The sequence below is a fragment of the Felis catus genome, chromosome B3 (genome assembly GCF_018350175.1).
Source record: "Felis catus isolate Fca126 chromosome B3, F.catus_Fca126_mat1.0, whole genome shotgun sequence".
NCBI classification, from domain to species: Eukaryota; Metazoa; Chordata; class Mammalia; order Carnivora; family Felidae; genus Felis; species Felis catus.
The window spans coordinates 145689483-145712963 of NC_058373.1; the positions used below are offsets into that span (position 1 = coordinate 145689483).

Below are 23481 nucleotides of genomic sequence, written 5' to 3' on the forward strand. Positions count from 1 at the left end.
TGACGCCTTTGGCAGCGTTGTCAGCAGGGGGCGGGGGTCCATAGGTCTCGGCAACTGTGACCTGACACGGGGGAGAGGGGACGCTGGCCTGGGCTGCCGTGTCTGCCCGGCTTTGGATGGAGGAGAGGGCTCGGAGGGGTCAGAGCCTTCCTGAGGGGCCCCAGGGGGCAACAGCCGCCCTTGGGGGTGCAGGTGGGGAACTGAGGCAGGCCAGAGGTGGCAGGCAGGAAGACAGAACCCAGGAGAGCAGGGCTGAGCACCGGGAACGTCTGGATCTGGCTGGCATCTTTTCGTAAAAAGCTATAAAACCGGCCATAACCGATTGTGGAGAAGGTGCTGGGCGCCCCTCCCCCCGCCACAGTGCCCGACCATCCTCTAAAATATGGGTGCTCAGGATGCTATTAGCCCCAGGCAGCTGCCATTTCCCACTCAATCTGCTAAATTTATGCTTGTGGGAAGACGCGCGCCCTCAGCCAGAGCTGAGTGAGATTCTCGAGAAACGGGGAGAAGCCCGCTTTCCTGGAGTCAACACTTCAGAGGCTGAGATCCTGACTCGATCCTCCCCTCTCCCACAGTGGGGCCACATCCCCTGGCTGGTGGGACAGGTGGGGCATCGGCACCTCCAGCCTTTAAAGGAAAATACAGAACATCGTGTGTATCACTTTGACCAGTTGTGAGTACACACTTCAGTGACATCGGACACATTCGCGGTGTCATGGGCCCCTTACCACTATCTCCATCCAAAGCTGTTTGTCAGGCCCGTCACTGACTCTGTCCCCACGTGACCATAACCTCCCCCCCCCCCCCCCAACCCCTGGTAACCTCGATTCTGCTTTCTGCCCCCTGTGACTTTGCCTGCTCCGGGGCCATCACACATGTGGAGGCATACGGGATTTGTCCTTTTGTGACATATTTCACTTGGCGTGGGGCCTCAGAGCCCATCCCTGTTGTAGCAAGTCATTGCTGATGGTGGCTGAATGTAGTCTGTTGTACGGATTGACCCTATTTTGTTTCTCCGTCACCCATCAAAGGACACTTGGGTTGCTTCTGCCTTTTGGCTGCTGTGAATAGTGCACGTATGGGTTCAAGTCCGTGCTTTTGATTCTTGCGAGTACCGTTGACTCGTGAGCGACGTGGGTTTGGACTGTGCGGGTCCACTTATACACAGACTTTTTTCAATAAATGCAGTACATCATTCGTTCTTCCTCATGATTTTTTAAGCGACATCTTCTTTCCTCTAGCTTACTTTATTGTAAGAACACAGTATATAATACATATAACATGCAAAATACGTGTTAATCAACTATTTATGTCATCAGTAAGGCTTCCGGTCTACAGGAGGTCTATTAGTAGCTAAGTTGTGGGGGAGTCAAATTCATATGCGGATTTTCGACGGTACGGGGGTCGGTATCCCTCACCCCTGCGTTGTTCAAGGATCGACTGTGTCTTCCTGAGGATGGAAATGCTGAGTCCTGTGGTAACTTTGCATTTAATCTTTTTGAGGCACCGCCATACTGTTTTCCACAGCAATTGCACCGTCTTACATTCCCACGACAGCACGTGAGGGATCAAATTTCTCCACATCCTCGCCAACCCTTGGCATTTTCTGTTTTGCTGGTAGTAGCCATCTTGGTAGGTGTGACGTGGGATCTCGTTTTGCATTTTGGTTTGGTTTTGATTTGCCTTTCCTGAATGACTGAGGATACTGAGCATCTTTTCATGTCCTTCTTGGCCGTGCGTATGTCTTCTTTGGAGAAGTGTCCACTCACGTCTTTTGCCCATTTTCAAATGGAGACCACCAGGCTCAATTTTTTTCTAAATCATGAAGGGCAAGAGTGCTGCCAGGCTGGGTCTTGCTGGTTTTGGTTTAGGACATGGGAGCCCTGGGTCCTTGCATGCTGGAGACTCTAGATGTGGGTTCCGGGAGGCTGGGGGCATCGGGACAGGAGTGATCAGAGCGACCGCAGAGCCTCCCTGGCCACAGGAGGCACAGGCAGCCTCAAGCGCTGAAGGGAAGAGAGTGTGGCATCAGGGACCTGACTGCAGTGGGAGGCTTTGAGGACAGTCACCCCAGAGTTCTCTTATCACCCTACAGGCCCAGGTTGTCTTACCAACTGTTCCCTCAGCAAATACTCCTAGGTACCCTGGCTGTGCCAGTCAGTGCCTGGGTGCACACAGGGAGCCAGCCCGCTAGGCTCCTGACCACACAGAGTCCAGAGTCTTGAGCTGTGCCACCCAATTTGGTGGGCACTAGCCACCGACAGCTATTAAAAGGAAAATAAAATGCAATGAAATAAAATTGGGACTTCTGTTCCTAGCTAAGATGAAGTATCATTGCCCAGATCCATCTTTCCACCTGAAGGAGATAAGAGATGGACAAAATATGTGAAAAATCTGTCATCGAGACCCTGGACGTCAAGCAGTGGAGGATGGAGAGAGGCTGGGAACCATTGAGGAGAGTTTTGTAGCTGGTCCTGCTCACAGCTGGGGAGACTGTTCAGGCAGGAAGGAGGGGTGGAGGCAGAGCCCAGAGACTCCCTGTAATCAGGGATAGAGCCCAGGAGGGGACTAAGGAAGTGAGAGTGTGAGGCTAGTGGACTAGAGAGGAGAAGGCTACCCACGAGAGCTCTGGGACTGCAGAGGGTCTCTTTCAGGATTCAGACGACTCAGTGGAGGGCTCATGGGCTCATGTGAGTGAGGGAAGTTCCCCCAAGATGGGGGAAGGGTATCACCTGTTCCCCATAGTCGGTCTGGACCATCTCAGGGCTCCTGGGCCTTGACAGAGTATGCTCAAGGGCCTTGCTTTCACAGTGAGGATAACAGTCCCAGACTGAGCACTGCTCCTGTCCTGCCTAAAAGCATCTTAAAAACAATACCCAAATGATCAAACTATTTCCAAGTGACTTAACTGTATCTCAGAAAAAGCTCAAGAATCCAGCACCCAACAAGATGAAATTCACAATGTCTGGAATCCCATAAAAAAATTCACAAACGAGTAAAGAAGCAGGAAAATACAACCCATAATGAGAGGGTAAATCATCAAAACCAACCCAGGACTGACACAGATGTTAGAGTCAGCAGTTAAAAACAGCTATTACTGCTGGATTCTGTATGTTCAAAAAGTTAAGCAGAGACATGGAAGATGTAAACAAGGACCCAAACTAAACTTCTAGAGAGGAGAATACAATGTCCAAGATGAAAAACACAGCAGACATGATCAATGGTGGGTCAGACATTGAGGAAAAACTGATGAACACACTTGAGGCTGTAGCAACAGAAACAACCCAAGATGAGGAATGAGAGAGAATATTAATTCAGAAATGAACAGAGCACCAGTGAGCTTTGGGAGAACTTCAAATGTCCGCACGCATGTGATTGGAGTGTCTGAAGGAGAGAGGCGGTGACTGAAAAATGCAGGAAGAGATAATGGCCAAACATTTTCCCTGCATGATGAAAGCTATAAGCTCACAGATCCAAGCTAAAGGAAGTCAGAGTACAGGAAATATAAAAATAAAAACACTTTGACACCAAAGTGTATCTTAGTCAAATAACTCAAAACCAGTGATAAGGACAAAATCTTAAAAGCAGTCAGAAAATAAGAGAAGGTTCATACGATGGAAACAAGTGAGGATAGCAACAGACTTCTGGTGGGAATTGTAAGTCAGAAGCTGTGGCAGCATCTCTTATGTCCTGGAAGAGAAACATCTATCAATCTAGAATTCCATACCCAGCAAAAATGTCTTTCAAAACCAAAGGCAAAATAAAGACTTATGAACATATAGAAGCTGAAAGGACTTCTCCCCAGAAGACCCACGCTATGATGAAGGTTAAAGTGTGTCCTCAGGTGGAAGGAGGGTGACCTAAGTGGGCAGCAGATTTACATATAGGAATGGGAAGTACTGAAACTGGCACTTTTATAATATAGATGACCTATATTTATATAGATGATCATTATGTAAACATACTTAGTAGATAGTTGTCTAAACAAAAGTGATAATCATGTAATGTGGGATTTATGATATATGTAAAAATAAAATGTAAAAATATGCAAAAATAAAATGCGTGAAGACAACAGCAGAAAGTTTTTCAGGGGATAAATGGAAATAAGCTATTGTAATGTTATTACATTATATAGGAAGTGGTATCATATCACTTGAAGACAGACTGTGACAAGTTAAAGATGTATACTATAAACCTTAAAACAGTCAGTAGACTCTAGAACAAGGAGGAGGAAAAAGGAAAAACCAGATGGGGCAAACTGGAAATAAATGACAAGATAATAGAAGCGCCTGGATGGCTCAGTTGGTTAAGTGTCCGACTTTGGCTCAGGTCATGATCTCCCAGTTCATGAGTTTGGGCCCCACATCAGGCTCTGCACTGACAGCTCAGAGCCTGGACCCTGTTTCAGATTCTGTGTCTCCCTCTCTTTCTTTGCTCCTCCTCCTCCTGTGCTCTGTCTCTCTCCCCCAAAATAAATAAACATTAAAAAAAACTTAAATAAATGACAAGATAATAGACTGAACTCCATGAATAATACATTAAGTGTAAATGGCTTAAATATCCCAAATAAGTGACTGAGAACAAAATGTATGTAAAAGCAAGATCCAACCACGTGCTATCTATAAGAAACACACTTCGAATGTAAAGATATAAACAACAAAAAGTAAAAGAATTGGAAAGGATGTACTATGCTAACACTCATCCAAAGACCACCAGAGTGACTATATATTAATACCAGACAAAATAGCTTTTAGAACACAGAGTATTACTAGGGATAACGAAAAGTGTTTCATAATGATAAAGGGGTCAATTTATGAAGAGGACATAACAATCCTAAATTTTTATGCACCTCATAACATAGCTTTAAAATACATGAAACAAAAACTAACAGAGCCACAAGGACAAATCCCCAAGTTGAGCCAGAAATTTATTACTCATCTTTTGGTGATTCTCCCAAGTTGATGGGCCATCAGTAGGGGTGTGGAAGAGGGGGGATCAGATGTGGCTTACAGTTACAAAACCCTTCACCCAACACAGAATAGCCATTCTTGTTGAGCACACGTGGGACATTTACTAGGAGGGACCAAATTCTGGATCATAAAACTAGTCTAAAACATATAAAAGGGTCCAAGTCATAAAAGTAGGTTTCCTGACTACAATGGAATTAAACCAGAAATGGGAGATTTCCAGAAAATCCCCACATTTGGAAACGAAACAACACATTACTTTTTTAAAAAAATTGTTTAAATGTTTATTTTTGAGAGAGAGAGAGTGGGGGAGGGGCAGAGAGAGAGGGAAACAGAATCCCAAGCAGGATCCCTGTCAGCACAGAGCCCGATGTGGGGCTTGAACCCACAAACCGTGAGATCGTGACCTGAGCCGAAAGCAAGAGTTGGACGCTTAACCGACTGAGCCACCCAGGTGCTGCTAAACAACACATTTCTTAATAACCCATAGGACAAAGAGGAATTCAAAAGGGAAATTAGGAAGTATTTTGAACTTAAAAAAAGAAAGTATTTTAAAACGAATCAAAATGAAAACAGCAAATCCCTCAGAAAGTGTGTGAATTTAGCTAAACCACTACTTAGGGGGATCTTTATAGCATCAAATTCCTATATCAGGAAGACAGACTTCAAATCAATGGCGTCAGCATTCACCTTAAGAAACTAGAAAATGGAGTGCAAATAAATCCCAAAGTGAGAAGAAGAAAGGCAGTAATACAGATCAGAGTGAAAATCAGTGAAATAGTAAACAGAAAAACGATAGAGAAAATCAGTGAGACCAAAGCTGGTCCTCCAAGATGATCAACAAAACAACCAACCCTTGGCGGGGCTGATCAGGAGGGAAGGAAGACAAAGTGCCAGTGTTGTGAGCGAAAGAGGGGACATCCAAATGGACCCCCCTGACATTACGAGGAGAAGGGAGTATTACCAACAACTTTATACCGATAAATTCAACTGCAGAGATGAAACGGACAGTTCCTTGAAAGACACGAATTACCAGAGTGCACGCAGGATGAAATTGCTTGTGTGCCTTAGATCCGTGAAAGAAATCAAATTTGTAGCTGAAAACCTTCCTACAATGGAGACTCGGGCCCCAGAGGCTTTTCTGATGAATTTTACCGAGGGGTTGAGGGAAAGAACACCACTAACCAGTAGGGATGTATGGACAACATACGCGCACGTGAAAAGGTGCTTATCTGGCCCTTTCTTAAACCGTCAAACACACACCCGCCGTATGGTGCCGCCATCCTGCCGAGAGAGAAATGAACACACACGTCCACACTGAGCCGTACGGGAGCGTGCACGCAGCGCTGTCGAGAAGGTCTCCAACTGGAAACAACCCAAACGTCCCTCAAGAGTTGAGTGGGTAGATAAACTGTGGTATGTCCAAACACGGGGCAACTCGGCGAGAAAACGCAAGGCACTGCTGATACGCACACCGCGGGTGGACGTCAATCTGCCACGTGGAAGTTGCTGAACAAAAAGAAAATGCGATTTCCGATTCCATAAAGTTCTAGAAAGTGCAAATGGGTCCGTAATGACAGAAGGCAGGGAGAGGCTTTGGGGACTGGGGACGGGGACGGGACCATCAGAGCAGCGGTGGCCGAGGGGTGAGGACGACACATGTGTTTTCTTCGCCGGACCTGGATGGTCAAAACCTTTCAAATTGTTTCCCTCATACCGTACAGGTTACCCCACGCGAGTCGTACTTCAGTGAAGCTTTTACCTAAAATATACTTTGGAAAAGTCTGGTTTTGCTGCTGCGGTGGCCCCACGTTGAGTTCACAGTAGCCGCGGTGGCTGATGGCTCCCAGACTGGGCGGTGCAGATAAAGGACATCTTGACCCTCGTGGGGACCCATACGGATGGTCCCCCAGAGGGAAAGAAGTACAAGAAAGAGACAGCAGCGTGGGGTGTGGTCGGTGCAGGGGCCATAAGCCTGGGGTTAGGGTTAGGGTTAGGGTTAGGGTTAGGGTTAGAACAACCAGCAAGAAGGATGAGCGGGCCCCTGGCGGATGCTGGTGAGGGCAGATGTGTGACGGCTCCCGCCACGTAGGGCGACGTCCACCCCCCTGGAGAAGGGCCCACGCGGGGGCTGCTGTAGACAGAGGCCAGAGCAGAGGGCGCCGCCTGGGGGTGGAGGCACAGATGCTGCCCTTAGGAGGGCAGGGCTCCATCAGTGCGGGCGAGGGGTGACCCCGAGACACCTTCGGTCTCACTGGGAAGTTGTCCTCATCCCTCGTGCTCGCCCTGCAGGGAAGCAGAGAGGGCAGACAAGGGCACAGGGGACAGACGAGGGGTCTGGGGGGGCAGACGAGGGACCCTGGGGGTAGACGAGGGCGCAGGGAGGGTCTCTGGTGGGGGGAGGGCCCAGCCCCACAAGAGTGACATTCACAGTGAGAGCAGATCTCGGCGCCTCCCGGGCCCTGGACTGGGGGGAAAGGGGGGTGCGGGCAGACAAGGGCCCAGGGTAGATTTCATCTTTGGGGGGCTCCTGGTGCTGCCTCCGTCTCCCTCCATCTTGGGGACCCTGCCACTCAGGAGGAGAGGCTGAGCCCCGGCTGGGACTCTGGGCGCCTGACTCCCACACCCCACCATGTCTCCCTGGGGAGCGGGTCCAGCTCTGGGGTCAAGTGTCAGGGCAAGGCAGGTGGTGGTCACGGCTTAGCCTCTTGGCCTTCACGTGGGGACAGTGAGGCTCAGTAGTCGGCCCCCAGGCAGGGATCCGTCCCAGCCCCGCAGGGGCAGGGGCAGGGGCAGGGGCAGGGGCAGGGGCAGCTGCATTTGGGGGTGGCCGTGGGGCCAGGGGCACGTGGGGCAGATGGGCCCGGCCTTCGAACGTCCTCCGTGCAGAAAAGCAGCCCCGGCCACAGTCTCCCTTGCTTTGTCCTGCCTGTCCCTTGGGCGAAATTGAGAAAACCCATAAAAGCCAAACGACTCTGATTGCAGAGGACGGTCCACGGCCCAGGTATGCGCCGGGACTCGCGAGGCCGAGTTGATAAAAATGTAATAAGTTCTAACACAAGATCTATTTTACGACAGGTACGGCGTGGCCGTGTGTAACTGTGCTTACAATTAATTAACTTTTCATGCCGTTCATTAAGCTCCATTATTTATGAGGCCAGCTCCACACAATCGGGCGAAGTCACCGGAGGGAAGACTCGATGAAAGCCGGGGCGCGGTGTCGGGGCGAGGGGGCCGCGTGGCCTGCCCGCCGCCGCTCTTTGCCTGCTCGCTCCTGGTGCGACTGGACATAAGTGTATTTGAGGTTCGCACAGAATTCTGCAGCGTATTGATTTTTCCGTTACGCCGGGAAGAAACCGGTGTGGGCCGGAGAGAGAGCTCCTCCCGGGAAGGGCTCTGAGCGCCGGGCCGCGGGGCTGTGGCGGGACACCCTGGGGGGCCTCGGGTGCCCTCAGACACCGTCCCTTGTTCAGCTGGGGAAACTGAGGCCCGGGGTGGGGAGGAGCGGGAGGCAGGGGCGGGACCGGCCCTGGCCCTGACTTCGGCGTGTCCCTTGGCCCCGGGGGGAGCTTGGTCAAAAGGAGAGCGCCCCTTACTGAGGGGTGAGGCCCGTGCTCTGCCCTGGTGTGAATACCCAGTCAGGACAAGCCAGAACCTTCTGAGAGGGCCGTGCGGAGCCTCTGGGGAGCAAGCAGCCCGTGTGAGAATGCAGGGGCGTGCTATGATCTGCAGACCCGTTCCCACGACACCGTCCCCGGGGGCCCCGCCCTGGGTGACCATCACTGTGGGCCCCTTCTCTTCCCTCTCCCCTTCAAGGATTTGGTCGTGGCCAGAGTGACCCCTCCTCTGGGTCCTGTGTGGCCCCCTCCCCATTTTGGCTTGTCTCCTGTCTGGCCGGCAGCACGGGGTTGTGGGGGGATGGGTGAGGTCCCACGGCTCTGGCTGAAGGGGAGCTACAAAGCAGGGGTGTGGCTGGAGCCACAGCAGCCCTGGGAGGGGGCGGGAGGTGGGCTCTGGACAGGCAGGTCTTGGGGTACCGGGCCCGGATGCTGAGGCGGGAGACCAGCATCACGGTCAGAGAGGCGGCCGCAGGCGTCCGTCACCCTCTCTGCTTCGCCACCTTCTCCTCCCCCGGAGCCTGGGTCCCCGAGCCCGCCCTGGCCTCGTGTGAGCACCCCAGTGCCCTGGTGAGCCGGCCTGGGTGCTGGTGGAGCAGAGGGGCCGCGGGGCCCCGGCTGGCAGAGAGGCAGGGCCAGAGAGGGCTCTGAGCCTTGGGAGCCGAAATCACTGGGGCAGGGCAACCCGAGGGTGCTTCCTGGAGGGGGAGGCGGGCCAGCTGGACCTGGAGGGGGGCTGGGTGGGGCCAGTTTTCCTGGCTGAGGATGAGAGCCCGTGGCACCTGCCAGGCGGGGGTGGGCGGAGGGGGTGCAGTCGTGTATCTGCAAACACGAGTGTCCTTCTGGAGGCTCAGGCACGGTCTGTACGGGGCTGAAACTGAAAAATCAAATTCTTATTTTCTCCAAAGGCGCTCTGGTCATTTCTAAGCCCACATGAATCTTTATGGGCGGTCACGTTCCCTGGTGTTTTTCTTTTTTAAAGAAGTGGAAACCACCCAAAACAGGACACGCAGGGCCCCACCGCCGGCTGGCCTCTGTTCCGAGGAGGTGGAGGTGGCCCTTCCCTCCGACAGGCGGGTACAGGCCCCTGGAAGTTGAGAACTAGGCAGGGGTGGGGGTGGGCTGGGCTGGGAGGCGGGGCTTCTGGGACCTGGCTCCGCCCACACAGATGTTTGACATCTGGCTTCCAGGTGTGCTGGGGGCAGGAGGGAGCCAGGGCTCCCATCCGGTGTGGGGGCGAGTGTGAGCACCAGTGTGTGCGTGTATGTGTGTGTGTGTGCCAATGAACATGCGTGTGTGTATCCGCGTGTGTGCACACGGCCCTTGCTGGGCCGGCCCTCGGCTGCCTTGTGGGGAGCGGGGCATTTCCTGATGTCTCTGTCGGTGGACACCGTCCAGGGGACGCGATGCGGCAGGAGGCTTCCCAGAGTGTCACGTGAGGGCCGTGGCTCCCACTCCTTCCCTGGCCCCGGGAGGGCTGGGTCGTGGCTCCTTCCTGGGGCCTGGTGGTCCTGCACGGGGGGAGGGGGGTCTGATGGGGCTTCCAGCCCCGACAGGGGTCTGCCTGCGGCCACCAGCACCATGGAGCCCCCACCATTCAGCCCCCGCTCGGGGCGGCTGCGCGGAGCCCCTGACGTGCATTCGAGCCCGGGGTGCGGGTCCCACGTCCTTCCTGTGACCCAGGACCCTGGGCCTGAGTGCCGTGTGGCCCTGCGGGCTTCTCTGCTGGCTCTACAGGCTGAGAGCTCGGGGTCACTCTGCGTGTGTTTTCTGAGCTCTGCGCGGGTGTCTGGGGGACAGAACCGGATGTGACTGTCCCTGCCCGCGGCGAGGACCCGTCGTTTGTGCTGCGTGAGCACGGGCTTGGGATCCTGTTTCCTGGCAGGGCCGTCCACTTCCGAGGACCCCCATTTTTTGTTTCTGTCTGGGGCTCAGCGTCAGCCCTGAAGGGCCCCAGGGAGCGGCAGAGGTGGGGGGTGTCTGGGCTCCTGGGCAGCGGCAGGTGGGAGCAAAAACCCAGGCGTGGCCCGCCCAGGGTCAAGTGTGATGTCCATCCCAGAGAACAGGGACAAGAGACCTCAGGGGACTCAGCCTCTACCCGGGAAGGGCAGGGGCCCAGAGAGACCCTCTCCGGGAGGGACCCCCTTCCTGGGCCTGAGCCCTGACCCTGGGAGAGTGGGACCCCGCTCCTGCCCTGGTTGGGTGACCCGGGCCAGGCGTTTTCTCGGTGGTGGCGAGGGTCACCTGCCTGTCCCAGAGCCTGGCCCGGCTGCAGCCTGGCCCAGGGAAGGGCCCGGGGCGCTGGCTCAGCTGGGGCAGCACATCTCAGACCCCAGCGAGGCCCACCGCCCCTGCAGGCGGGTCCGGGCTCCTGCCCACCCTGGGCCGGGCGCTTCCTCAGAGCAGCGCGGATGCACGAGGCCGGGAGGCTGCCGTGTCCTTCGGGGAGGCGGACGGCTGTCCCAGGTCCCGCCTCACCCTGGCTGCTCTTGCCGGTGAGCCCTGTCCCCTCCTCCTGGGCCCCGGCAGGAGGCATCCCGAGGGGCCGAGGCTGCCTGCTGGCCGGGATTTCTTGTGGACTCGATGACCTCTGACCTCGTCAGACCCAGTAGGAGCCAGAACCGCTGACCAAGCCTGTACTTCCTACCGGCCCTGTCTCTCTGGGGGTTCCCAGCTCCGGCCCTCTCATGTGTTCCTCCCTCCCGTCTCAGGGGGTGCCAGTCACCTGGACCCCCACCGACAGCACCGTCTGCAGGAGACATGGAACGGGGGGGGCAAAGGAGGAGGAAGGGGGGTCCCCACAGTGGGCGGGACAGGGGCCGTGTCCGTTCTTGCTCCAGGATGTGGGGCCCGTCCCCTCCGGCCGCAGAGAGGGGGTGCCTGAAGGAGGCTGTCCAGAACACGTGGGCCACGGGGCAGGCCAGGTGGGCACAGGGGCTGGGGAGCGGGCATCTGGAGCGGCAGCGCCTCTGGCTAACCCTGTGGCTCCCCTCACAGGGTAAACTGAGGCCCAGGGAAGGGCAGCGGCCCAGAGAGGCGGGTGACAAGCTCAAGGTCACACAGCAGGCGGGGGGGGGGGGGGGGGGGGCGTCTCCTCTTCAGGCTGTCCCGCCCGGCGGGAGGGCGGTACGTGAGGGCCGAGGGGGGTCCGAGGCAGGACAGACACTTGACATGCGCCCCGGGCCACTGTTCACCGGTGTGCCCGTGCGTGTCAGCCGAGCTGGTAAATAAGCTCGCAGGCCAGGATTTAATTTCCTCTCGCTCCTTCCAGCGTTCTCACTGCCTCGTAAATCATGTGTTTATGACTCTCTCTTCGGCACTTTTGCGATGGCCGATAATGGCTGAGTAAGTGGTAGGGGGATGAATTCTGCAGCAGATTTTAAACAAATGTGCTCGTTGGAGCCGTAAATAATTTTAAGCAGAGCTGGTGGGCGCCACCTTGCAGGGCACGCGGGGGGAGCGGCCGCTGACCTTTGGGAAGGAGCCGGCTGCCCAGGGTTCCGGCCCCCCCACTGCAGAAACGGGCAGGGCCCAGGGCAGCACAGAGACCTTGTTCCAAGGGGCTCTTCAGTCACCAGGGCAGAGACCCACCGGGGCTAGTATGCACGCCCGCGCGTGTGCGTGCGGTCCGTGCGTGAGCGTGCACGCGTGGGTGTGGGCACGTGTGTGCGTCGTGTGCATCTCTGCAGGCTTCCCGCCCAGAACGGCCTCTTGGGCTTTGGGGGCACCCTCTCGGGCGGCGGCTGCACGGAGCCCCGGCCGTAGCTCTTACCGGATGCATGACCCTTTGTTCGGGGGCTGATGGGGGCTGCTCCTGGCCCCCCAACCCCTGCACCACCACAGGCACCCCTGTCCCGCCCCCTGGTCAGCCTGCCTGCCGCCAAAGGTCCCCTCTGGCTCAGACGTCCGGGCTCCTGCAGGGCCTAGCTGGGGAGGTCAGACCAGGATGGGTGGGCGGATCCTATAGCAAACCCTGGGCCAGAAGCAGTGGGTCCCGAGGGGGTGGGGAGTGGGCCAGAGGACCGTGGAGTCCCTTGGTCAAGCTTTTGGCCAGGGGACAGGGTGGGGGGGGCTGGCTCCTGGCACGGGGCCACGCCGCCCTGAGCGGGGACTGAGGGCTTCTCCCCACGCTCCTTCCCACCCCTCTTCCATCCCCCAGGACCACTCTCTCCACAAACAGTAAAGATGGGGGGCACGTGCACAATTTACACATGCCCACGCACATGGAAATGCACGCTTCCTGGACATAAGGTCCCCCAAATGGCCTGCCCGACCCTCAAGCACAGTCCTGGCACCTCGACACTCACCGGTCACCGGGCAGCCCCACGCCCACTGGCCTTTATTTTCTGATAAAACTTGCTTTGCCAACCGTGGGGCCGGAGCGTCTCCTCATAAAGCCATAAACGTAATTGATATTCTCAGCATTTCGAGAAAAAATACGAGTATTAAAGATATACAGTACACCTCATAAAATTCTCTCATATTTCTTCTTTATGGTGGGTTCTAAAATTGGCAAAATAAATTCCCTAAGACCCATTACACTTAATGCAGAGTGTGTTTTGGAGGTGGGGGGGACACCGAGCCTCCCGGCTGTGGGCCCCTCACCGCAGCGCAGCCCCAGTCTCTGCTTGGCAAGGGCCGTTTGCCCCGAAACCTGTCTGGAATGGCAAACGGCGATCGCCTGGTTACAGTCTCTGGCCGCGGCCAGACGCTGATTCCCCTTGGCTGAGCCACGTCTGTGATCCAAGGGGACTGGTCGGGGGAACTTCCCTGCCTCAGTCTCCCTGCCGGTCCCTAGTGGTTGAGCCCAGAGCTCGTGCAACAACCCAAGATCGTATATGCGTGTTTTCCTTCTATAGGATCTTTTTCCTTCGCGAGAATAAAGCTCCAAGGAGCCGGGGAACACATTGTAAGAGAATTTTTAAAAACCAAGCTTATTGAGGTATAATGTACATGCAAATCAAATGCGTGCCTTTTCAAAACACATGCAAAAGAAATTAATAAATAAAGTGAATTTTGTGGAACGGTTTGAGACTTCCGGAACCATCGTGAAGACGGTTCCTCTTTCGTGCGCATCTCACGTTAGCGTGGTGGGTTTGATCCAGTTTGCGGACCGAAACTCCCGCACCGTTATTTAGTGGAATCTGTACATGACTTGGTTTGTACTAGTGTCCTTCCGTCCCAGGATGCCGCCAGGGGCAGCGCGTTACCTCTAACTCGCCACGCCTCCTAGGTCCGTTCTGGGCTGCGACAGTTTCTGGACATCCCCCGCCTTTGGTGACCTCCATAGTTTTGAGGAGCGCTGGCCGGTGGTTTGTAGAACGTCCCCTGTGGGAAAGATTTGTGTGACGTGGCGTTGGGGGGGGCGGACCACAGAGACCGCTGCAGGGGTGCACACTGCCAGGCTGGGCGCCTGTGGCCGGCCACATGGACGCACGAAGGGACTGTCATATCACCTGGATCCACGTTAAGTGAAACATGAGTTCCTGGTGACGTCTCCACCTTTAGTCCACACCACGTGGATCATTCTGGACTCCTCTGCTCGCTGGTCTGTAACCTCCCTGTCCTACAGGAGAGACCTGGCCCACTCACTGCCCACCACCCGTTCACTGCGTGTTAGATCGCAGCCTCAAAGTCTCACCCCTGCACCTGCGTGGGGGAGGGAGAGGCTGATCTTCACACTGGAGTGCGGGGCACACACACGGTTTCCTCTGCCTTCGTCCGCTCCCTTCCCACTTCTTGGGTCCACACCTTCCCCTCACCTCCCGCGAGGGGCTCTCCTCCGCTGCCACTGTAGCGAGGCTCCTTCTGCCACCGTGGGCACTTCTTCCCGGGAGCCCCCCTCCTCCTGGGTGATTGTTTAAAAGTTTGCACAGGCTGAGGCACCTGGGTGGCTCTGTCAGTTGAGCGTCCGACTTCGGCTCAGGTCACGATCTCGCGGTTCGTGGGTTCGAGCCCTGCGTCGGGCTCTGCGCTGACAGCTTGGAGCCTGGAGCCTGCTTCGGATTCTGTGTCTCCCCCTCTCTCCCCCTCCCCTGCTCGCAGTGTCTCTCTCTGTCTCAAAAATAAACAAAACATCTAAAAAAGTTTTCACGGACTAAGTTTCCTTGTTTTGATGTCAAGTTGAATGGGTTGTGACAATTGTGTAGTGTCACGGGTCCACCTCCACAGTGTCCTACATGCAGAGCAGTTGCACTGCCTGCAAAGTCCTCTATGCTTCACCTGCTCAGTCTCCCCCCGCCTCCAATGGGACCCCAGCAACCACGGATGTGCTTACGGGCTCTGTCGTTTCGCCTTTTCCAGAATGCTTCACAGGTGGAATCACACACGTGCAGCCTCTTTGGATGGTCTTCTCTTTCTTAGCGACATGCATTTAAGGTGCATCTTAAATGCTCATTAATGGATAGCTCATTAATTTTTAGGACACTATTCCACTGTGTCGGTATATGTATATTTAATTTTATTATTATTAAAAAATTTTTTTTTAGTTTAGTTTAGTTTTTAAATGTTTATTTAGTTTTGAGAGAGAGAGACAGAGCATGAGGGGGAGAGGTACAAAGAGAGAGGGAGACACAGAATCCGAAGCAGGCTCCAGGCTCCGAGCTGTCAGCACAGAGCCCGACGCGGGGCTCGAACCCACGAACCATGAGATCATGACCTGAGCTGAAGTCAGATGCTTAACCGACTGAGCCACCCAGGCGCCCCTGATATTTTTAATTAAAAAAAATCTAGTATCAATTTTTTCTCCCATAGACTGTGCTTTTGGTTTTGTAACAAAACACAGCATCAAACCCCAGGTCACACAGGCCCTATGTTTCCTTCTAGAAATTTATAGTTTTGAGGTTTACATCTATGATCCATTTGAGATAATTTTTGTGAACAGTGTCCTTGGTCTGTGTCTAGATTCATTTTGTAAAAATTTTGCATGTGGATGTCCAATTGCTGTGGCACCGTGTATTGAAAGGACTATTTACCCAATGGATTACCTTTGCTCCTTTGTCAAAGATTGGGTGACAATATTGGGTCTCCTGATGGGCTCTCTGTTCTGTTTCATTGATGTATTGGTCTGTTCCTTCACCAATATCACACTGTCTTGATTACTGCAGCCTTTTGATGAGTTTTGAAATTTGGTGAATTGGGTGAATCCTCCAGCTTTGTGCTTCCATCTTGCGTTGGGTACTCTAGACCTCTTGACTTTTTGTATAAACTGTAGAATCAGGTTGACCATATCTACAAAACTGCTTGCTGGGATTTTATTGGGGCTGCGTTGATTCAGTAGATCACATTCAGGAGAACAGACATCTTCACAATATTGACTCTTCCTATCCATGAACATGGGCTATCTCTCTATTTATTTAGATCTTTTTTGATATCTTTAATCAGAGTTTGTAGTTTTCAGCATGTGGATCCTGGACATATTTTATGAGATTTATGCCTAAGTATTTCATTTTCGTGGGGTTCTGTTGTAACTGTATTGTTTTCTTAACTTTAAAGTCCAAGTGCCCACTGCTGCTATATAGGAAAGCATCTGACTTTTATATACTGACCTTGCATTTGGTAACCTTGCTATACTTGCTTATTAGTTCCAGGAGATAGATGATAGATAGACAGGTAGACAGATAGATAGATAGGCTGATATAGATAGGTAAATAGATAGATCAATAGATGACAGACAGAGAGATTTGTTCATACATACATAGACTGGTTTTTGAATGTGTAAATATCCCTGGAATAAACCTCACTTGCTCATGGTATATAATTATTTTCAGATATTGTTAGATGAGATTTGATGACATTTTGTTGATGGTTTTTGCACCTATTTTCATGAAAGTTATTGGTTTGTAGTTTTCCTTTTTTTTAAACTTCTTTATAGTTTTGGCACTGGGCAGTCTTACGGAATGAATTAGGAAATACTCCCCCTGCTTCCGTTTTCCATTGGAGAGTGTAGAGAATTGGTATCTTCTATCCTCTGTGTGGTAAGATCTCAGCGGTGAAGACACTGATTCTGCTGCTAGATTCAGTCTTAAACTCTTCCTGCACTTCTACTCTCCCAACACGGAAGCTTAGACCATTTTAGATCTTCTCCCCTCTCAACATGTACCGTCAGTGCTGTCGTCTGAAATTTTGATAATTTTCATCTCACCTTCATTTTATACAAAATCTTAAAAAGTTCTCTCAAGGGGCCCCTGGGCGGCTCAGTCGGTTGAGCGTCTGACTTTAGATTTCGGCTCAGGTCATGATCTCACGGTTCGTGAGTTCGAGCCCCGCATCGGGCTCTGTGCTGACAGCTCAGAGCCTGGAGCCTCCTTCCGATTCTGTGTCTCCCTCTCTCTCTGCCCCTCCCCAACTTGTGCTCTGTCTCTCTCTATCAAAAATAAATAAAATATTTTTTTAAAAATTAATTAAAAAAACCCCTAATAGGGGTGCCTGGGTGGCTCAGTCAGTTGGACGTCCGACTTCAGCTCAGGTAATGATCTCACGGTTTGTGAGTTTGAGCCCCGTGTCGGTCTCTGCACTGACAGTGTGCAGCCTGCTTGGGACTCTCTCTCTCTCTCTCTCTCTCTGCCCCTCCCCTGCTTGCTCTCTCTCTCTCACTATAAATAAATGAACTTTAAACATTTTATAAAACAGAAAGTTCTCTTAAGACTTCTTGAACACGTGTTATTTCAAAGTGTGCCGTTTAATTTCCAAATATTTGGGGGTTTTTCAAGCTATCTTTTCTGTTATTGATTTCTAGCTAAATTTCATCATACTCTGGAATATACTTTATATGATCCATTCTTTTAAACCTATTACGGTGTGTTTTATGGCCACATTCCTGGTGAGCGTGAGAAGATTGTATATTCTGCTGCTGTTGGATGGAGCGTTCTCAAAATGTCGACTGATGAAATTCCTCAGGTCAACCCTCCCGCTGCTGGTCTCCAACTACCTCATCTGTCACCGACTGAGGAGCAGCGTTGACGGCTCTCCCCTCACAGTTCTGTCGGCACGGCCTCACTTATTTTGACGCTCTGCTGTTTAGGGGCAGGCAGGACCTCCTGAGGTTAGACGGAGATTATAAGGAGGTTCAATAAACCCACTCAGGCCCTTGGGCCTCCCAGCTGCCGGCAGCCCCTTTCTTGGTTGTAGGCCAATGACTATTTGCGGGATTGTGCAAAGAGCGGGCGACGGTGTGTTGGCCGGTGGAGCTGGCTTGTTGTCCCCAGCCGCCCGCCCTCGGTGGCCTCACGGGGCCTTGTTTTTGCCCATCTCGATGGCATGAGTCTTGGCCCTGTGGCCTGTGCCCTGAGAGCGGGCCCGTCCTGTTTGGAGCACTTCCTAAAGCCCCAATCTCGACGTCCAGAAAATGCTACAACCAACCTAGGGCCGACGCGCAAGCCGGGCAAGAGAGATGTGTGTGTGGTTTCAACCGGTTAGATTCGGAGAGTGCTGTCAGCACGGCGTGGTTGGTGACGCTGACCTGGAGAACTCGGGGCCACCGCACCCAAGCCTGGGCCGGGCAGCAGGGAGCAGGGAGCTGTGATTCCAGGCCCGAGGCGGCCTGCATCCGCAGCCGGCGACCGTTCAACGCTGGCGTCTGTAGTGTCTTAAAGGCAGAAGACACAGCAGGTTGTAGTTTTAGGCAAAGAGTTTTGGAAACAGACTGGGAGCACAGCGCCAGGCCTCCGTTACACCCGAGCTCAGGTGAGGGAGGCAGGCCCGCCGATTTTCCCGCAGGCAGAGGCTGGCAGGGAGGGAGGCCCAGGGCTCTGTCCCCCCGTGAAGGCCCGCGGGCTCTAGGTGGCCGCCAGAAGGTCTGGAGAGCGATCGAAGCTCCGGGAACGCCGGGGGTGGGGGGCGGGGCTTCGAGATGGGCACAGGACAGTCCCGGAGGCCCGGAGGCTTGTGCAGGCAGCCTGGACGGACAGTGGCTGTGAAGGTCAGACCAGAGGCGCCTCTGTGGGCAGGGACCAGAGGGGAACGAGGCAGGCACCCCAAGAAGGGCGTTTGCAATGTGGTGACGTGGCCGAGAGGGTGGTGGGGAAGGAAGGAGAACAGTGGTCTGGGGAAGGAGAACAGGCCTGACCCACTCATCCTGTTTCCCCCGGGCTTCCCCGATTTAACCCTTGAAGGAGACTTCGGGGTTGTTTCCCGGTGTCCCGTGGGTGGAGACAGGCAGGCTAACGTTCGTGACTAAGGGGCGTTGGTTGTGCTGTGTCCCCAGCCCTGACCCCTCTCTCACGAGGGCATGACTCCCGTTTTATTCATAGCAGGCTGGGTCCAAAGGGATCGGGAGTCAGGACACAACATGCCCACGCAGAAACGTTGAAGGCACTGGTGGGTCCGCCCCGTTCTCTGTCCCTCGGCCCTGAGCGTGGCCTGACTCGCGGAGGGCCTGCGTCGTGAGCTGTACCCCCCAGGGAGGAGGGCGTGTGGAGCGGACCACAGCCGGCCCGTCGTCTCGTGGAACACGAGAAAGAACCTCGGCTCTGGTGTCAGGCCCTGAGGTTCGGGGACGCAGGTCACGCAGCTTCTTCCGGCACCACCTGACGGATACACTCTGCGACCTCCCGCTTGGCGAGTACCCCGGCCTCCTCTGCTCTCCACCCCGCGTCCCCTGGCCCGCTCCTGCTCCCCCGGCCTCGCAAGCGCCGTCCACATCCCACTCCGCCGTGTCCCCATCTGGTGCACCTCAAACAAGCGGAGAGAGGAGAGAGCAGAAGGACGTGGCGGGTCCCCGCCTGGGGCCGCGCTGCGCGGCAGGAGAGCACGGGGGTGGGGGCAGCCCTCCCGGGACCCCCGGGACCCCAGGGCTTCTCGGCACCCACGTTCCGTTTGCTTCAACGGATCCTTCTGAAGTCTTCAGTGGGAGGCTCTGTGCCCCAATTCGAGCATACGTCTTTTACCTGACTCTCCAAATCTGAGGGCTCCTCACGAGCTATCACGACCCCCAGTTACGAGAGCAGTTGGGGCGCTGTATAGATTCAGGGAACGTTACTTTGGGAGGGAAAGGAAAGCAGGAGCTCAGACGCTTCTCTGCACAAATAGATTCAGTGCGATCCGCAGCGACGTAGCTTTTGACATTTAAAAAATATTTGATCCATGCCTTGGCTTCCCAAGCTGCTTGAGGGAGCTGCTCCCGCAAATTACATCCAAATCAGGGTTAAATATAGTTCTTAGAGAAAGATCGTATGATTTAAATTGCCTAATTATTTGGGGGAAAAATCTGTTCGTCAATAATTAAGAGAATGAGGATGTTTGGCGAGGTGCGGAGGGGGTGCTGGGGGGGAAAGGGGAACAGTGGTGGATGTTTCCTGACTCGCAGACCCGGGGGTGCAGCCTGGGGAGGGACCGTGTCTACACAGGCCTGGGGGGTGTGGTGGGGGGCCCAGCAGGCAGGCCCCGGGGCGGCGGGAAGGAGCCCGCCTGGCTGCAGCCCAGCTCTCGGGGTCTGTGGCCGAGCAGGAACCAGAAGCTGGCAGCCAGGGTGCCGAGCAGGGAGTGGGTGCCAGACCCCCCCCCCCCCCCGCTGGCAGGGCCGCCGGCATATGGGAGCACCCAGGCTGTGGCCAGACGTCTCGGGAGGGGGATCTGGCAGCTCCGAGAGCCAGAAATCCATTAATTAGGTGATATTTCTTGAAAGTCACGCTGCAGGAGGGCGTAGATGGCCGTCTGCCTTCAGGAAAAGATTCAAACCCTAACAGCCCCTCCCTCCGGCCCAAGAAATGGGGGTTGGGGGCTCTGGGGCTGAGACACTGCAGGCCGGGTTGAGGCGGCCTCTGAGCGCCCCTTGACCCGAGGTGTGTGCCCCTGGGCCAGCGCAGAGGGACCCCGAGGCCCTGGCTCCCTCATCTGTGAAGGGGGAGAAGTCTGCTCCGAGGGTTCGCGTCGGCATAGATGGCGGGGCCGTGCGGGAGTCGCGGTCTGGAGGCAGACGCCTGGCCTGGAGTCCGTGCTGTGTGACTTCGGACAAGCTCCCTGACCCCTCTGAGCCTCAGTTCTCTACCTGGACAACGGGGATGGGAGCAGCAGCTACCTCACACACAGGCTGTTGGGGGATCAATTTCTTGAGATTCTATGTCTTTAGCGAGGTTAGCACGTGCCTGGCACACAGCAGACACCCGCTCTGGCATCCCACAAATATTTACGCAGCACCTGTGGAGTGACGGGCATCCGTCCAGGTGCCAGTCTCCCTCAAAGAACAGGGCGGGGAGACTCCTGCTCCCCCGGGAGTGTGGGAAGCCGTCTGCAACAAGGAGACGGGTCAGGGCAGAAAGTGGTCCGGGGAGGGCACGGGCGGGTCTGGGGCGGGCAGGGGGTCTTCCAAGGCCTCTGCGGGGCTGAGAGGGAGCCATTCCGAGGGTGGGGGTGGAGTGCCCAGGGGAGCCGGGTGGCTGTGTTTGTGCCCTGCAAGGGGCCCGTGGTGGGGGAGCTGGGGGCTGGGGCCCAGGGGCAGGGGCGGCCGGGGTGGGGGCTGGCACGGGCCTTGTGGGCCACCCGGGGACCTTGGATGTTATTCTCAGAGCAGCGAGAGCCCCCTGGAAGGTTTGGGCGGGGATCACTGCGACCCACTCGGGTGGAGATGGGGCCCGGGGCGGGGGGCAGGGACCAGGGGGAGGCATGTGAACGTGTGTGCGTCTGCGTGTGTGTGTGTGTGTGTGTGCCGAATCCGTGTCCCGAATCTGCACTGGCCGTTGGCTGCCACCACGCAGGACCGCCGGGCAGGGTAGAGGGAGGGGCTCAGGGGAGGGGTTGGGTCCACAGGGGAGGGAGGCAGCGGGGGTCAGCGCTGCACGGGGAGCAGGACGGAGGGCGGCTCCGAGGTGGGCCTGGGGGACAGGCGCGCCGGTCACGTCTCCACGGGGAGTCAGAGCTCGGCGGAGCCCGGGCACCTGGACGAGGATTCCGGACGCTGCGGTGGCTTGTGTAGAGGTGACGGGAGGCCCCTTCTTTCCGCCTGAGCTGCCCTGTTGAGGTGCCCAGGCTCAGGTAGAGACCCGCGGTGTGGGGGACCTCGGCCTCCTGGCGCGGGGGACCCCTGGCCTCGGCCTCACACTAGGTTGGCTCTGCTTCTCATCCCCAACTGAGCGCAGCCCCCACCCAGCCCAGCCCTCTCACTGACCCTGGACGGAGCCCCCCGACAGGTCCGTCACCCAGGACCCCAGCTCTGTTTTGCGCCTCGTGCCTTGAAGGACAGTCATGACCCTGTGGAAGGAACGGACCAGGCGGGATACAAGTCCCTCTCCTCTGCTGAGCTCCCGACCCCGGGCATTGGCCCAGAGCGGTACCTCCGGGCGCCAGCTCCCGGGGGGCTCTGACAGAGAGGCAGGGTCCTGGAGGCCGCAGGCAGCCCACCCCACGTCTCCCCAGGCGGTGTGGGCACGGCCTGGACATCTGCCGCTCTGGGCTGCTGAGGGTGTGAACTTTGGTTGGTCAAGGGGTCAGGGCAAGGCTTGGAGGGACGTGCTGGGACCCACCGCTTAGGGCCAGCCCTCCCAGAGGCCCAGCAGCTGAACCCCAAGGCTGGGTGGGGGCCCAGCCCTCTGTGTCAGAGCCCAATGGTCAAGGCTGGGAAGGCACGCCTTTCCTGGGCTCCTCCTGGTCACGTGACCAGAGGGCCGCAGGCTGTGTGACACCCGTCCGGACCTCGTACCTGCCTCCAAATGCCCGCTGAGGGCTTCGGACACACTTGCCGCCTCCCACAGGGCACGGCCACCGCTCTGGTTGTTGAGGGAGGCGGGTCCTGGTGCGAGGTTCTCGTCTGGAGTGAGCCCGCTGTGCCGCTGGGCAGCTGAGGCCGGCCGCCAGCCCGTGCCCACGGCGAGGTCACCTGCAGGCACGGTCCCTCTCTACCCCACACCCTGCGGGTCACCCTCCTGCGAGCCGGCGGCAGGAGTCACGCCAATGTGAGGCTCCCGGGCCACCTGGCCCCATCTCTGTGTCCCTCTGGCCTCTGGGTGGGTAGGTCTGTGACCCTCCACCATCCCGGCCCAGACTGCCTCTCGCTGTCTGCGGGAAGGGTCTGAACTTCCTCCTGCACCCCCTGCAGGTCACGTGTCCACACTGGGACGGTCGACCCAAGCCCTGCGCCACGGCAGTGGCCCCAGGACGGCGGGAACTACAGCGTGGGTGTGGCGGTGTGGCCGGGAGAGGCCTCAGGCTGGAGCCCCCACGGCACCGTGTCCCCATCACACACCGGGACAGTGGGGATGTCCCCAGGCCCAATTGTGAGCGCACTCACCGTGAATCCAGTGTGCCCCGAGCGGGGTTCCAGGAGATCCCAAAGTGTCTTTGTGTCGGTTCTAACGCCTGGCGATCATCTTGCACTCGGGCTTCCCAGTTCCTAAGAAAAGGTGCTGGTGGTAACCTTGGCCTCCCAGCCTCCCCGATTCAGAGGAGAGAAGAGGGTGGAGGGAGGGCGGGGGAGCCTCCCAGCCAGCTGGCATGGGGTCCATTGTTATGTCAGAGCGCGTGCCCAGATGCTGGTCTTATAAACCTGTGGTGGTAATTGAATCTGGGCAGGAGTCCTTGACAGGGGTCGTTAAACGCGGGAGCAGGAATGGGCCTGGGTTTATGGCTCCCCGGCCCCACCTCCTCTCTGGGAAGGCAGGGGCCGAGCTTGTGTTGGGGCCGCCCAGGGCGGGACACGGACACAAGGACACCACCGCGGTGTGCGCGTGTCACAGGCCGGCTCGGGGCCCGAAGCCGCTTGCCCCCAGACCCGAGCCCCTTCACGCCGGCCCACCACTCGGGCGGGCGGTCGCTCGGCGGGCATGCTCGCGCAGCCCGGGGCGGGCCCTGTGCTGGCACCGAGTGCCGCCTCTGATGCCCCAGAGTGGCGAGCAGGGGGCAGCCGGTGGGATACAGATCTTCCAGAATGCCGTGAGAGTGCTGGACAGAGCTGAGCCCGGAAGGGT

General features: G+C 56.1%; 1 long non-coding RNA gene across 1 annotated transcript; it reads right to left on the minus strand.

Moving 5' to 3' along the window:
* Nucleotides 1-19754: 19754 nt before the first annotated feature.
* Nucleotides 19755-23210, minus strand: LOC109501053. Its single transcript, XR_006600035.1, has 4 exons — nucleotides 22806-23210; nucleotides 22218-22394; nucleotides 21687-21769; nucleotides 19755-21531 (listed from the first exon to the last, which is right to left on the minus strand). It is a non-coding gene; the product is annotated as an uncharacterized LOC109501053 (long non-coding RNA).
* Nucleotides 23211-23481: the final 271 nt, after the last annotated feature.